General features: G+C 42.7%; 1 protein-coding gene across 3 annotated transcripts in view; it reads right to left on the bottom strand.

Annotated features, from left to right (window-relative positions):
* Positions 1 to 5,270, bottom strand: part of ETS1 (ETS proto-oncogene 1, transcription factor) — a 132,858-nt gene extending 127,588 nt beyond the window's left edge. For 2 of the 3 annotated variants that reach the window (XM_025928558.2, XM_086678694.1), the window contains exon 1: positions 5,138 to 5,270. The gene's annotated coding sequence lies outside the window, so the exon portion shown is untranslated. Of the gene's footprint in view, positions 1 to 5,126 lie in introns of all 3 variants that reach the window. The other variant, XM_086678691.1, reaches the window with a different exon arrangement.
* Between the last annotated feature and the right edge of the window lie 11,729 nt (positions 5,271 to 16,999).

The following is a 16,999-nucleotide window of genomic DNA, read 5'->3' as shown; positions in this document are numbered from 1 at the left end:
AAGTCATAGTGGTTTTTATACATTATTATTCTTACTGCCCAAGGCGGCTATTCATTCAGGTACCATAGCTGGAACCTAGATGGCCTAAATCCCTGTCTCTTTTTCTAAGGGACTTGCATTTAAATAATCAGCAAAGGATTCCCTTCCATAAGCATTAGTTAAGAATTTCACTGCAGCAAAGAGCCACCATTGCTGTTGAATGGTAGTCTGTTTGTACCATTGTTATGCATAAAACCAAGAAGTAAGCATCTTTCTGGCACTGAGGAACAAACTCATTGGAAGATTCCAGGGCACAAATGGGGAAATACTGTCACGTCTTGAGTGAAACCAACATCTTTTTGACATAAATGTCGGTCTTTTGTGGAGTAACCCATTAGCAACTAGATATATAACTACGGAAGTAGTAAGCTGCTACGGAGAATATTGCAAGAATTTTTGTTTGTTCATTGTTTTTAATTTTGTTGCGTTTGGCTTTTTTTTTTTTTTTTTTTTGCCAGGGGTGGGGGGAGCACACTTCCCCAACTGATTTGCATAGGAATCACCTGGGAATTGCGTTACAATGCTAAGCCCGAGTCAGCAGGTCCGAGGTACAGCCTGACCATCTGCATTTCTAACGAGATCCCACCTGATGCCCAGGCAGCAGCTCTCCAAAGACCTCGCTCAGAGTAGCACACCAGCGTCTGGACAAACTTGGTTAAACTCATGAGTAATCCTAACAAGGCAGGTGTTCAGGAGACAGAGCCCACCGAGGAACGGGCAAGAAGACGTCTGTGGTGCAGGCTGATGAGAAGTTTGGTTTTTATCCTCGCTACAATAAGAGCCTGGCCAGGGGAACGTGGAACTCAGCACTGTCAGTGCCTCTCAAGCCACATGTCACATGATGGCCACATATGACAAGGCTTCTTGCCTTTCCTGAGAAGCTGTGGTTTGAGTTACTTAGCCTTAATGTCAAGAAATGGGCATCGCTGTGGTCTCCCCATTGACAGGAATCCCTCTGGACTAAAGATGGCTGGGGCACCACAAAGACGATTACGTCGTCATTTGCATTATGTTTTTCACAATTTTCAAGGACTTAACATCTGTCGGAAACTCTTCGATCTGTGTTTTGCAATTTTGATGCATCTGAGATTATTTTGAAATGAAAGTTAAAAAAAAATTCCAAATGCAAAAAAAGCTAAAATTCTGGGGTTTTTGACTTTTCCCTGTGGCTTGGAAATTTAGAGACTTTATTTCCCCTGTCGAGAATATTTTCTTGACATTTTCACTAAAAGGTTGCTTCTTGGTTTTCATTCTAGTTAGTACTACCCAAACATTCTCTTCTGAGTTCCTGAGACAGCAGCAGCCTTGACCAGGTAGAATATCAAATCTATTCTTTTTCTTTGAGAAACAAAATTGATCAGAAATGTCTTTCCCCGGGGCGCCTGGGTGGCTCAGTCGGTTAAGCATCCCACTTTAGCTCAGGGCTCCTGAGTTCGAGCCCCGCGTCAGGCTCTGTGCTGACCGCTCAGAGCCTGGAGCCTGCTTTGGATTCTGTGTCTCCCTCTCTCTCTACTCCTCCCCCACTCATGCTCTGTTTCTCTCTGTCTCAAAAACATATCAACATGAAAAGAAAAAAGAGAAAAGAAAAGAAAAGAGAAGAAAAAAAAAGAAAAGGAAAGGAAAGAAATGTCTTTCTATCCCTGTGTTAGACACCAATTATTGCCATCTGAAGTCCCAAAACACTCATAGACTGGGTCACATCGCTTAACACTTATATTGTCTTTTACTTTCAACCCCTTTTCAGGTAAGATCTTGTCTCCTAAAATAACTTATGTTGACTTTATGAACAAAACTTCCATTATTGTTCCTTCTGCATCTGTCACATCACCCAACACAAGGCTGGACACAGCATAGAAATTCAATCAATATTTGTCATGAGAGAGACGGAAGGAGAGATTTGCTGATCTGATCAACTGGACCTTGTAGCTTTCCTTCAGAGTCAGTATTACTCTCTAACAACAAATAGTTGAGCGGCAGATCCCCCTTTGGAAAAGAAGCCTAATCCACAGAATTCTCCCATGTAAAACCAAAACATCAGTCTGAGCAGAAAAATCCAGCCTGAACTCACGTAAGTATCTCAGAGGTACTAAGGTTCCTTCGAGATACAGTGCCAGCCCCAAGGTCTGGACTCACATCCCCTTGGTTCTAATCAGGTCCCTCTTCTACACTGGTCATATTACCAAGCCTCAGTGCCTTCATCTGTTAAATGGGAATAACAAAAGTGCCCACCTCAAATACTTCCCTGTAGATTAAATGAAGTGGTCTGTGCAAAGCACTCAGCAAGGGTCCTGGCACATACCAAGTGCTCAATAAATACTAGGAATTATTATCCTTCCTCTGGTGAATTGGAGGAAACCAGGTATGATACCCAGAGGATCACCAAGATGAAAAAGTTGACTTCCCTGGGGCACCTGGGTGGTTCAGCCAGTTAAGCGGCTGACTCTTGGGTTTCGCCTCAGGTCACGATCTCACGGGTCCTGAGTTTGAGCCCCAAATCAGGCTCTGTGCTGACAGCATGGAGCCTGCTTGGGATTCTCTCTCTCTCTCTCTCTCTCTCTCTCCTTCTCTCTCTGCCTCTCCCCCACTTGTGCTCTCTCTTCTCTCTCTCTCTCTCAAAATAAAGAAAGAAACTTTAATAAATAAATAAATAAATAAATAAATAAATGGTTGAGTTCCCTAAAGCTACATTTTCGGTAGAGCAGGGGCAAAGGAGATGAAAGGCATAAAACAAGTTATTTTCCTATCTAAGTTTCCCCAGGATTGAAAACTCACCCAGCTTGCCTCACGCCACTAAATTGCTGCATACCACATTTAGTTTGCTCTAATACTAAATACTTTTACATTTCCATATAGAAAGGAAGAAATGGGAGAGGGGGGGAAGGGGGACCGATATACCAGCTTCTGGGGTGTAACCCTTCCTTCTGCCACTTGAGGCTGAGATGGGAATTTTAAATGGGTAATCGGAAAAGGAGAGTTGCTGTGGAAAGCAGATCCCTTCCTCAATAAATAAAATCAGGAAGGATGGCCGAATTCGAATCGTCGGGGAGAAATTTGCTTCTACCTTGAGGCTCCGCGTGTAATCAAAGAGAGGATTGTCAGTGCCAATTATTTGTGTCCCTAACATGTATTTGTCAGTCTCCCACCCCACCCTCCCCTAGGGACCTGCACCCACACACCCAATTTGTTAGACTGCCCCTCAACATGATTGGCACTTTTATTCTTTACGCTGTTCACTTCCAGTCGCCCATCTTTGTGGAGTAGGTGGGGCACAAATCATTATTCACATTTTAGGGATGAAGACAACAAGGCACAGTCAGGTTAAATACCTTGTTCCCAGGTACCAAGCCCATCTCTACTAGGACCCAAATGCATATCCGCTTTCTTGACTCCAAATCCAGTGCTGGTTCCAGTTATGAGCCTACTCAGCCTTTGAACTTCATTATAATCTGAGGCAGGCAACTGGCCTGCGTCCATGTTCTCACCCAGTTCGCCAAGGTCACAGATTGCCAGATGTTGAAGGATTACACCTTTTACCCGCCTTCTTCCAGGCTCTACTCTTGGACCTTCTAGCACCTCTACCAACTAGCACCTTGGTGCCAGAAGCCTGAAAGGCAGAGATACCCTCTCTGTAATCAGACTTTCATCAGACCCTCTGCTTCCCTCATCCTCAGTCCTCAGCAGCGGAACCAGGACGGAAGAGGCTGCGCGGCTGCCTCGGCTGTTTGTTTTCTCACTACTGAGTTGGCAAGTATGGAAGTTGTTGATTTACAATTAGAAGCAGCATGCTTCTTCAAATATTAATATTAATAACTACAATACTGAACACATGAAAAGGGCTTTTCATCTTCAAAGCACTTTGCAGACATTAACTCATTAGCTCTCCCTTCCCTCCATTCAGGAACAACAGGTAAGTAAGAATCTCAACAGCAACAGCAGCCACGCAGCAACCCTCCACGCGTGCACAGCCCTCGCCTGCAGGAGCAAAAGTTTTCCTCTTTTAGGATAAAAAAAAGAGACGATGCAATCCAGAACCACAACTGATGAAACAGTCAAGATGCCAGTCATGTTACAAATCAAATGGAACTGCTAGAATTATCATTTTAGAATCTGTATTTCCTGCTGTGTGGCAAATAGGTCTGTCTCCTCAGTCACACGGCAATAGTATGAAGTGACCGAGAAAAAATAGTGAGAAAAAAAAAAAATCTTCCCCAAAAGGCAATAAGGAGAACCTACAAGCGAATGCCTAGTCTTTTCAACAGTTATCCACGTAAAATGTGACTTTAAAAGGGGTAACAGGGATGTTTTAACAGCCGAAGCCACAAAGTGGCATTGCAGGATAAAATCCCCAAATGGAGGGGAATGGCCATCCACACCCCCCAGACCACAGCCATAGCCCATAGCAGTGCCCCTGACGTTCAGCTCTGCGGTGGAGAAAAGAAATGCCACCCCGGACTTTGAGACTCTCCCTGCCTCAGCCACAGCGCCCCCAAAACAGGTAGAATATGGAAGAACGTGGAGTCACAGAACAGGGAAAAACACCAAAAAACAAAACCAACAAACAAACAAACAAAAACCTGGCTAGTTTGGCTTGAAAGATTCGTGTAGCAATTTCCTCTCCACAGAAATTCATTAAGCTGCTAGGCTAAAAAAAAAAAAAAAAAAAAAAAAAAAAAAAAAAAAAAAAAAAAAGTAAAGTAAAGCAACAGGCTTGCTAAGAGTGAGGGGGGGGAAGGAATTTCTATGTTTAACTACAGCTTTATTTCTTTGGAACCGCTCCAATATGCAAAAAAAATTCAGAGTTTCTGACAAGTAATCTGCGAGTATCTAAAACGTGTATGATTTTGCTTTTATAAAGCAGGGGAAAGAGTGAAACAAACTGATTTCAGACTATTTTAAGAAGGTTAGGAAGTATTTTTGAAAAATTATGAATGGAAACTATAGAAACATGTGAACAGAGGAAAAGAAAACTCACTTGTATCCTGAAAGTCCCCCATCAATTTACTGTTTAATTCCACAGACTGAAACAAACAAAAAAAAAAAAAAAAAAAAGGAAAAGGAAAATAGCAAAGTTTTAGGCAGAAACTCACACTTCACTTACTACTTGGCCGGAGAGACTGGGTGAGGAAAAGGTCCTGAGTAAGCTCCCTCAATGTCTGTGGTCTCTTTCCAACTACCTGCAGGAATCCTCCGCTCGGTGGCTATTAGAGGATGCAAAGACCATAATGTTTCTAATAGAGCTGCCTCCTTAAATTGGGGGGTGTGGTCAAGGCTGGGAAGGCTGGAAAAAAGGCTGTGCTCTGCTAGCCCCTGACACCGCGGAGGCAGCCGCTCGGACAGGCTCTTCGGTCTAGGTGGAAGACCAAATATTGTTACTGGCTGGAGCGACACCAGATCACACCTTATTTACTATCCTTCAAATGATCCTTCAGTTAAATATAACTCAGCCACGAAGAGTACTGGGGAGGGAGATGAGCCAGCTAGCTCAGTGGGATAACTTGTCTGGTCCTCCACGGATGCATTAGGTTTACTTTCTACTGAATATGTGAATATTCATGGCTTCACATTTCTTGACTTTCTCAATGGAGCCCCATTTAACCCAGGCAAGGGGTCTGGAGAGGCCGGGCTTGCTGTAGAATCAGGCCCGGAAAGACAGTCAGAAAGTAGGATATCTACCAAACAGTTACCTGCTTTGGCTTTTTATTTAGCTCTGTTAACCTGATGTGAAATGTGATATTTCCTAAGAAGAAGAAAATAATTATATGGAAGGGAGCTGACCAAGTAGAGCATCGGGAGTTCTTAAAAGTAAAGTTAAAATACCCTTTTCATATAAGCCTGGTCTTGGGTGATTTCTAAAATAGATTGGTTTGGGGGCACCTGAGTGGCTCCCTCAGTTAAGCCACCGACTCTTGATTTTTGACTCAGGTCATGATCTCCCCGTTTGTGAGTTTGAGCCCCGCATTGGGCTCTGCACTGATAGTACAGAGCTTGCTTGGGATTCTCTCTCTCTCTCCCTCTCTCTCTGTTCCTCCCCGACTTGTGTTCTCGCTCTCTCTCTCTCAAAATAAATAAATAAACTTGAAAAAAAATTTAAAAATAGATTAGTTTTAGTGGCCCTGATTTGTAGTTCTCGTGCAGCAATTAAAGGACAGAAATGTTCATATATTTCTCACTTAGAGAAAATGTGAGCAATGTGAAAATCATGCATTTGTTTTAGGTGAAAATATACAGCATCTTATATTTACATATTCAGAACCATGGTAAGAATATTACATTCACGTAATATCGTTTCTATGAATAGGGTTATTTTGTTAGACAATTTTTTTGAAGGCAGTATTTGGCTGCTTTTTTTTAAATACTTTTTTTGAGGGATAGAAAAAGAGAGAGAGTGAGTATGAGCAGGGGAGGGGCAGAGGGAAAGGGAGAGAAGGAATCCTAAACAGGATCCACACCCATTGCCCAGCAAGGAGCCCTTCTCAGGGCTTGATCTCACAACCTTGAGATCATGAACCAAGCCGAAATCAAGAGTTGGAAACTTAGCTGACTGAGTCGGTTTAACTCAACACTTTTATCCTAAAGGATTCCATTTTCTTTGAGGAATAGATGGGAGATAAGATTTGTCATGGTTCGTTCCTTTCCCTTTCTACTGAAGACGCAAATGCTCAACTTGGAAAATCTATGAACATCTATTGAATGTCACTCAGAGCAACATCCTCATTTTCCTTTGCTGTATAAGGCTAGCAATGCAGTTAAGATGGCATTGTAATTAGAACAAGATTTTACTGCTCATCTTTGGCCCTTGCACCTTAACATGGCTTAGAAAAACGAAAGAGATAGTGCTACGGATGCAGTTTTGTTTAGTAAAGGTCTGTGCCAGGCACTGTGCTAGACTCGAGAGAAATAACAAGGTCACGCTGCGGTGGGCAGACAGACATAAATCAATAGTTGTAATACAGAACAATACATGCTATTTAAAAATCTCATTGTCGATTTAGCCAATTGCAGCTAACTATGGTTGTATTCACTATGTTGCAAGAGACATGGGAAAAAAATGCAGAGAAGACTTGGATTCTTGTCCTCCAAGGGTGTACAAGGTGATGGTTAAGAACTCTGGAGTTTGGGGCATCTGGGTGACTCAGTCGGTTGAGCGTCCAACTTCGGCTCAGGTCATGATCTCATGGTTCATGGGTTCAAGGCCCGCGTCGGGCTCTGTGCTGATGGCTCGGAGCCTGGAGCCCGCTTCGGATTCTGTGTCTCCTTCTCTCTCTGCCCCTTTGCTGCTCATGCTCTGTCCCTGTATCTCAAAAATAAATGTTAAAAAAATTAGAAAAAAAAAAGAGGCTCTGGAGTTTGACATTGTGTCCATAAGAGTTCATACAGAGAGCAACCTTTTGGGACCTTAGTTCTAATCTCTACCACTACTTGTCATGGTGACAAAGAGCATAAGAGCATAAGCTAGAAATCTGAATGATGCAAAATAAGCCACCACTGGTTTAAATTGCCTGGAGAATGCCCAAGAAAGCAGGAAGCTTTGTTTAAAATAGTATCTTCAAAAATATAGCATTAGATCAGTATCGACATGCAATAAATAAATGAATAAAGCTGGATCCTTACTTTACACCATATACAAAAACTAACTCAAAGTGGACCAAAGACCTAAACATAAGAGCTAAACTATAAAATTCTTAAAAGAAATCATAGGGGAAACTTCATGACATTGAATTTGGCAACGATTTCGTGGATGGGACACCAAAAGCTCAGGCAACAAAAGAAAAATAGGTAAGCCAGAATTCACCAAAATTAAAAACTTTTATGCATCAAAGGACACTATTAAGAAAGTGAAAAGGCAACCTACAAAATGGAATAAATTATTTGCAAATCCATAATAAGGAATTCATATTCAGAATATGTAAGAACTCCAAACAAAACAAATAACTCCATCACAATGGAGTTGTGGATAGTCCCGTTAAAAATGGGTAAAGGACTTGAGTAGACATTTCGGTCAAAGATATACAAGTGACCTGTAAGCACATGAAGAGATGACATGGTCAACATCACTCATCATCAGGGAAATGTAAATCAAAATCACAATGAGATACCATTTCACACCTATGAAGATGGCTATTATCCACCCACCCCCCAAAAAAGACCAGTGCCAGAAAATAACAAGTGATGGTGAGGATGTGGAGAAATTGGAGCCCTTCCTCAATCCTGGTGAGAACGTAAAACTGGTGTAGCCACTATGGAAAACAATATGGTGGTTCCTCATAAAATTAAACATAAAATCATCATAGGATTCAGAATTCCACTCCCAGGTATATACCCCAAAGAATCAAAAGCAGGGACTCAAACAGATACTTGTACACCAATGGTCATCGTAGCATTATTCACAACAGCCAAAGTGTAGAAACAACTGAAATGCCCATCAAGAGATTTTGAATGGATAAACAAAATGTGGCACATACAAACAATGGAATATTATTCCGTCTTAGAAAAATTAAATTCTAACACATACTACCACATGAATGAACCTTCAGGTTAGTAGGCTAAACAAAATAAGCCAGACCCAAAAAGACAAATATTGTATGATTCTACTCAAATGAGGTACCTAAAATAATCAAATTCATAGAGACGAAAAGTAGAATGAGGTGACCAGGGTCAGAGGGAAGTGGCAAATGGAGAGTTAGTGTTTAACGGGGACAGGGTTGCAGTATAGGATGATGAAGAGTTCTCTATGTGCATGGTGGTGATAATTACTTAATGCCACAGAACTGGACATTTAACGTGGTTAAAATGGAGGAGCGCTTGGCCGGTTCAGTCGCTAGAGCATGCGACTCTGGATCTTGGGGTTGTAAGTTTGAGCCCCGTGCTAAGTCTACGTAGAGATTACTGAAAAATAAAATCTCTACAAATCACAGCGGTTAAAATGGTAAATTTTATGTTAGGTATATTTTACCAAACTTTAAAAAAAAATACACTGTCCTGAAGGAAAAAATGTATAGCACCAGCGGAAAGTAGACCATCCACAGAAGGAATGCTTTCTGACCCACATGGATGGTAAGGGGCGAAAGGATCCCCCAAAAGAAGCGGGTATGCACTCACAGAGAGCTGCGTGGGACCTCCTTCTACTACACAGAGCCCTTCAGTTGAGTCATCTGTCAAAGAGGGGATGATATACCATCACGGTTTCACAAAGTTGTTGAGATTACTATATAATTGGTTGATTGGATATAAACAGTTAACTGAAAAAGGCAAAGCTCGTTGTTCTTCTCCATGCTCTATGATATCAAATTCGATGGAGAAGGACCTCAGGTAAGATACTACATATTTCAAGATCCTCAAGAAAAAAAAAAATTAAAACCTGGTTATCCAGAAGACAGGTATACCTCTGGGTTCCCATGTGAAAGACTCGTTTGCTTTTCTGAAGATCTCCATAGCCCCACCTGAAGAATGGTAGTTTCAGTATAGTTTAGACACAATTGGAACAGAGCCTGAATGAATTTCTAGAATAATTACCACCAAGCTATTGCTGCTCTTACTGTGGAGAAATATTTCTCCTTCTTCCAGCCTAACAAACTACATTGAAAGTTAGTATTTCCTAAGAGGAAAAATGGAGAAGACACATTCCCAGAATCCTAACCTTGCAAGGGTGCTCAGCCCTTCCACCACCAACCTCCCTTCCTCCCAACCAACCTCCAATAACGCAGGAATCCCCTTTAGGGCAATCCATATTCTAAACCACCCTTCGCACACAAGACTCGTTGGACCTCCACAGTGGCATTGAATTTAATGACAAACCAAGCACAATCGTCCTTTATCGCACGGCAAGTGCTATCTGCTTTTTCCTTCCATCTCACTTAAAAACAAACAACAACTGCTGATGCTTCGGAAGACTCGGCGTAGGCGGGAAAGCAGCATCTAAACCAATTATCAAGACCGAGTGGAGGTAAAACCCAGATCCCGTGGTCACCAAATATCGAAGAGGCCCCAAAAGACGAGATGAAAGGGAAGCAAGGAACAGAGAACCTTTGTCTATTCGCCCTCCAGCTCTGGAACTTCTTACCCTGTACTTTGTGATGCATCTATCTCCTTTCCATGATCAAAAGCTGAGAGCCTGTGTCTCGGGCCGCAGATGAATCAGCAGTGGCACACGTATGTGTGCGTGCACATCTGGCACCCAGATGCTCATCCTCCTCTGTGCCAGCGAGCCTCTGGAGAAGCTAGAGTTCTTGGCATGGTGCTCCCAGGACCCCACGGTTGCCGGAACCAGCTTTCTGTTGCTTCCTCCCTGTCTACAATGTGAAATGGCCTGGGGAGAGTGCCCCGGAGGGGCACCCTGCAAAGAAGCGTTGATTGAGCTGGTCCACCAGGACTCTCTGGAGTTCACTGACCATCCTCGGAATTCCGTAAAGTTCAAAAAGTTCCAACAGAGCAAAGCCCACGGTTGTGAGGTGTATGATGGCCCACTGAAACCCGTCTCTAACCACCTCCTTTTTGACCCTGTTCCTTTTTTTCTGTACTTCTGTCCCTGAGTTCCCTGTCCCCTCCTCCCCTGAAATCTCTTGACTTTTTCTGTCAATCTACGCCTACACGGTTTTAAACCTCTATTTTTTATTACTAAATTAATATGTGGTGGTAGTATATTCAAACAATACCGCAGAGTATGGATAAAAACTAGAAGCACTACCCCTGCTCCCTTTTACCCAATGTCACACCAAAAAGGTTTGATATGCAGCCCCCCGACCTGTTCTTACACCTTTCTCGTGGGATTACGTCATACGCACTGTTCTGCGATTTGCGGTACATTTACTGGTGTCGTCTTTCCATGTCTCTCCAGCTAAACTACCTCACTGACTTCAGCAAGCAAGCCTAATTCTGTCACAGGGCACATGAATATGGGCCACGTGAGTCTAACAGGCTATGGCGTGACAGGTCAAAATATAACACGGACAGCATGGCACCACTTGAAATCTGAAAGCACCTCTCTGGTGGTATGGGGCATTTTTGTGTGTTTGTTTTATTCTTGTTATATGTGCTTTCTGCTTTGCTCCATTTTGTTTACTCCATTTTGTGCGGGAGAATTTTCTTTTCTTTCTTTCTTCCTTTTTTTTTAAGTTTATTTGTTTACTATGAGAGAGTGTGCAGGAGGGGCAGAGACAGAGAGAGAGAGAGAGAGAGGGAGAGAGAGAGAATCCCAAGCAGGCTCTGCATTTTCAGGGCTCGAATTCATGATCCGTGATGTCATGACCTGAGCTGAAATGAAGAGTCAGACGCTTAACCCACTGAGCCACCCCGGCCCCCCAGCAAAATTGTATTTTCAAGTGTGTGATCAAGACTACCGTAGAGCACAGTGTTCTAGCACAGTGTTATAGACTCAAGGTTAAACTGCCCCAGCTCGAACCCCAGTCCCGCTTCTTGCTGTGTTACCTTGGGTATTGTAAGTTTCCTTACCTTTAGTTTCCTTGTATGTCAAATGAAGATAAAGATACACACAACTCAGGGATTACTGTGAGACTCAAAGAGGCATTGAGGGCTGAGTATTTCATTCATTGAGTTTGCACTTGATGAATATGAACCATCGTTACCAATGGCAGGGCAGGGCTAGACCCAAGGCTTCCCATTTTCTGACCACCACGCTCCATGAATCTTGAGAATGCAGGGGCGACTCCTCCCTCCTGGCTGCAGTGCTGGTCTGCTGATCAGGACAGAAAAGGCCGATAAAACATTCAATGATGTAATTGGGACATGCTTGCTGATAGAGGGGGACCTGCTGAGTTTAGAGATGGACAGCCACAGGTGTGGCTTGGGGGTGGCTCCCACCAAGTGATATTGCCTGTGTGAATTTTCCCTGTTGAAACAGTCTACTGATTACAGATTGGGCCCAGTCTTGGGGTCAGGCCCTCCTCCCAAGATGACAACAGGGCTGACCCTTTGAATTTCCCCCAAGCAGGTTTTCTAGTCCCAATTTAGAAGACAAACTGTTTTTTTGTTTTCAATTTGTTTTTAATGTTTATTTATTTATGAGAGAGAGAGAGAGAGACACAGCACAGGTGGGGAGGGGCAGAGAGAGGAGGAGACACAGAATCCGAAGCAGGCTCCAGGCCCTGAGCCATCAGCAGAGAGCCCGATGCGGGGCTCGAACTCACAGACCGCGAGATCATGACCTGAGCCGAAGAGGGATGCTCAACCGACTGAGCCACCCAGGTGCCCCGAAGACAAACCGCTTTCAATGGAGGGATATCGAGACCATTAATATATTTTCTGATTTATACTAGATTTGTACTCCTTTATGGGAAGTTGCTGGGGCTTCTGGGAGGCCGTCTGAGCTCTACTTTCTCAAGGTGCCGAGGAAGTAGCTCCCTCTGCTCCAATTGCGACCTCTCTCTGTGCCTTGGCCATCTTCCCATCTGTGCCCCATGCCTGGGCCAAATCAGCAGCATCTGCTCAGACAAGATATGCTTCCCAGAACAGGACCATCATGACAACAATCCCATAAGCCATGAGTTTGTGAGCTGGGAGGAAACTCTGGGGATTCTGCAACCTCATCACCTCTCAGATAAGTAAACGCAATCGGAGAGATCAATCTCTTGGTTAAGAAAATCAGTAAATACATTTGTGACACCTCTTCAAATCTAAGTGGTTAACGATTTTGCAAAAAACTATTGTCAGCTGCATATTGAGCACCTTGGGTGAGTCCACGGGTCTAGTTTCGAAGCTAGGGTAACTAGTACTATAGGAGCAAAATTCAGATTAATTGAACTGTTGACGGAGCGATTCTCCCATTTTTACATCGGATGCCTGGGGACTCAGTAGATAGTTTAGTCCCCAGTGAACCAGGGAGAGGAAAGAGCAACCCAACGTACCACCAAAACATGCTTAGGCCCAGGAGTCCAGGAACCGCAGTCAGCTGCGGCCATAAATGTGTTAAGAGATTTATAGAAAGCCACATTCATCAGTTATTAATGTCCTCTTTTATTTTGGTCTGGTGCTGATGAATGATTAGAGGTAGATTGGTTTGTTTTTGAGCTTTTTCAATCAACGCCAGGTTTGCTGTTGACATTTTTATCCTCAATACTTCCCTTTCTTCCTCTCCATCACCAAGATGATTCCTGAACTCAGGGACTAGGAAGACATGCTAAGGTGATCCCTATGTCCCAACCATTCGCATACACCTGGTTTCAACCTGAATTCTACCTCTTCCAGGAGACTTTCTCTGACCACCCGCATCTGCCTTCTCTCACTAGATCGTTACATGTTTGAGTAGCATAACACTCTGTCTTTTGGAGCATCGATGATATTGTAATTGTTTGTGTGATGTCCGTCTCCTTTCTTCATTGTAAAAGCACAGGAAGATCAGTCTTGTTTACCGTTGTTCCCACAACTCTTATCATTATACCTAAGACCTAAAGTAAAGGCTGTAGAAATATTTGATATTGAAGGTCGCATGGATAGATATTTGAATGTTGGCTATCCACTGTCTAATTTACTTCTAATTGCTTAACTTTGGTTCTTTGATCTTTAATTCTCCTTCCACTGCTCCTTATATTGTCACACGTTTTCCCAAATTCTGGCACCCAAACCTGCCCCTAGAAAACGCATCACACAACTGTTTCAGCATGAACTTTTCCCCAATCAACATAAAAATAAACCTGTCAGGAGCATAATTTATCTTTTGCATAGCACGAAGTGAAGAACTGACAATTAACCAGAAAATTCAGGCTGTGTAAACAGGCAGAGTGAGTCACGAGTTCACACCAGATTTCTTTTTGTCTGTTATCTGGGTAATTCAGTTCACATCTGGAGTGTTTTTCCTTTACTATTTGATTAGTTGCCTCAGTACAATCCCTCATCTTATTTTTCCTTAAGGGTAAGAAAAACAGAAGCAATTGACCAGTGATTGCCAGACTGAATCTAGACTTTTGAGTTTTATTTCCCTCCTAGTTTGTTTTCCAAGAGTTTTAGGTCTGAAAAAACAAACAAACAAACAAATCTTGAAATATGTTACTCATTCTTATCAATGGCTATGGGCCACAGAAAACTCTTCATAGTGTATAAATGTATAGAAATGGGATCCCAGGACTGGTTCAAAATGGGACGAGCAGAGAGCCTGGAAAGAAACACTGTGGTTGTACAATCCAGTCTTTAACTCCCAAGAAGCATACAGATCTGTTACCTACAACACTGATTTCTTCCTTCCTTCCTTCCTCCCTTCCTTTCCTTCCTTCCTTCCTTCCTTCCTTCCTTCCTTCCTTCCTTCCTTCTTCCTTCCTTCCTTCCTTCCCTTCTTCCTTCCTTTCTTCCTTCCTTTCTTTAAAGAGGCAGCTGAAGAAGTCACATAAGCTTGAACTCAAACTTTGCACCAACCAGAAAACATCTGGAATAGCCAAAGATGCTGACCTAGCTCTCAGAGAGAAGCTTGTGACCAGAGAGAATCTGGCTCATTATTCAATAAATTGAACTCCTAATTAGGGTTGCCTCTTGCATCATAGCCCATCCCTGGCCAAAGCACAACATGATACAGTCCAGCACTTTCTATCTTCTCCTGGTGGCACTTTGAACATGGGTTTTTAGAAATTGTGGGTGTTTGGGTAATAGATACCTCTAAAGAAGGCTGAAAAGCCCCCAAAAGAGTAAAAGTGAAAAGAGCATTATTGTTCCTTGCTTACAGTAAGGCAAAAATCCTCTGATGGGTCAGAGAGGGAGGGCTGGAACTTGTCTAGAATGTAGAGGTCAGCTCTAAAGGTGACCTAAATTCAAGGAAGCCTAGAGTGAAGAATGTATATTGAAATTATGTTCTTCCTCTTAAATCAGAAGATAGAAATTCAAGGACTTTAATCTTAAATCCAAGAACGGTTCTGCCTTCTATCTCTTTTCCCAAGCCATTATCTTTTGAAATCCAAAACTAATACGTCTCTACTGTTTAGAATTCGGGAAGTATGGAAAAAATAAAAACAGAAGACTGAATTCCTTTATAATTCTCCCCCCGGAGATAGCCAATGATAACATTTCGTAAGGACAATTTCTTTCTAGGTTTTCTATGTGGGCAAGTATTTTTAATTTATACAAAATAAAATAGGTCATGTTACACACGATATTTTCACCTATTTTTTCTTCGTTATTAATCTTAACCTCTTTCGAATGCCATTAAATCATTGCCTTCTACAGCATTTGTAGTGCTTCCTGATGTGCTCATATGTGTTCCTGCAAAGTCTAGACATTTAGCATAAGACTGAGCCTTCATTTTAAACTCTGCCAGTAATGAAAGAATCCTGAGACCTGGAGTCAACGCCTAGTTTCTACTAACCGGCTGCATGTTTGGGGGCACTGGTTTCCTCATTGATGAAGTAAAAACTTACATAGTTAACTTCTAGAAAGTCCAGGAGGTGGACTTCTGGTACCTGAATCACGTAACGCACAATTTCTTAACTGTTCCGCTTTGCCTGCTATGTCTCCTCCATATGAGAGGGATTTCCCCTTTTCCTTCATCCTTTGGTTTTCCTTTTATTTTTCCATTTCCTTTCTCCCGAAACAATGAAATGTGATGCCTTTGATCTGCTCAGCAGAAGATGGGCGCCTGGATTCTTCTTCCATGCTTCCGTAAACTTGGCACCACTCTCCTGGTGTGAAGTGCAAAGTCCGTTTGAAGCCCCAGGCATCCGAAAGGTACTTGTCCAGAGTGCTCTTGCACCAGGCTCCTTTCCCTGGTGTAGAAAGAGAAGTCTGAGAGCTTCAAGTAAGTCTCTGCCTTCTCGCGGTCTCCAGCCAGAGAGAGACCATAAGGAAATATAAAAGGCGCAGTCATTTTCTTTGGACCGGGAGCAGAAATTGTAATCTCTTCTGCTTTTAGAAGGGCCAGTAAGGATTTCGTGTTCCACATCAAAGAGAAGGTAGGAAGAGACAATGTTTTTCCACCCTAACTTATGAAAATGGATGGGGAAAGCAATCTGCCCGGGATGGGGAATCTAAAGGAATTCCTGAGGTCTGATACAGTAGTTCAGAGAAGGATTTGTCACGTTTCCTGAAACTTCTGCATGCAAGCCTGCACAACTGAGTCCTCGAGGTATTTTTCATGCCGATTGCCTGAAAGGAAGAACTGTCTTCTTCCCCCATCCCAGCCCCTTCAGGTCTCACCAAACTGTTCACGTTACTGGCCTCCGACGAACAAAGGTCAAGAGTACAGATTTGAATTTTATCTCTGCCTATTTCTGGAGTCTGTCAATTCGGGTATCTCAAGAAGAGCCAGCATCTCATCGGAGAGTTTTCTGTAGCAGATCCATAGAGAAGATGTGAAGAAGCCTCTGATGTTTTGCTTTTATCATGAATTCCGTTGACCCCAGAGACTTGTGATTCTGGTGTGAAATAGGAGGGAAGTGAGGAATAGTCCTGGCACATTTCGTTATCTCAGGAGGCGCTGCTATTGCCACATATCAGGAGGCTAGATTCCAAAGAATGATGGCATCGGACCATTGAGCAACTCTGGAGACATTTCCTTCTTGATTATTTCTCTCCTGTCCTTGCCAGTGTGACTAAACCCAGCAATAATATTCATTGAACTAGGCACCACTCCCTACCCCTCCCTGCCTATCCTCCTAGCAGGTCTTTTCCCATTGAGATGTTGAAAAATAAAATGAGATAATAGAGGCAGAAAACGCTTTGAAAGTCAAATGCTTTGCATATGAAAGGGGTTGGAGATTTTGTTTATGATAGCTCAGATGAATCCTGCCTTGTCTCATTGCAGCAGTCAGTTATAATATTTCATTGTTAGAACTGAAATTGCCTCATAATAGACAAGTGTCATAGAACTGGACTCAGTAGATAAACATTAAGGGAAGCATATTTCAGATCAAAATGATGAAGTGCTTTTGAACCTTTAGAGAGCTTTTGAACATTTGGAGCCATTCAAAAAAGAAACGAGCGCCTGGAAAAGCAGGGGATAAGTTGAAATAGAGCTGTAGAACCAACC

Source organism: Puma concolor, chromosome D1 (genome assembly GCF_028749965.1).
Source record: "Puma concolor isolate L17-30 chromosome D1, mPumCon1.1.hap2, whole genome shotgun sequence".
NCBI classification, from domain to species: domain Eukaryota; kingdom Metazoa; phylum Chordata; class Mammalia; order Carnivora; family Felidae; genus Puma; species Puma concolor.
This window is presented reverse-complemented; position numbering and strand designations above follow the sequence as displayed.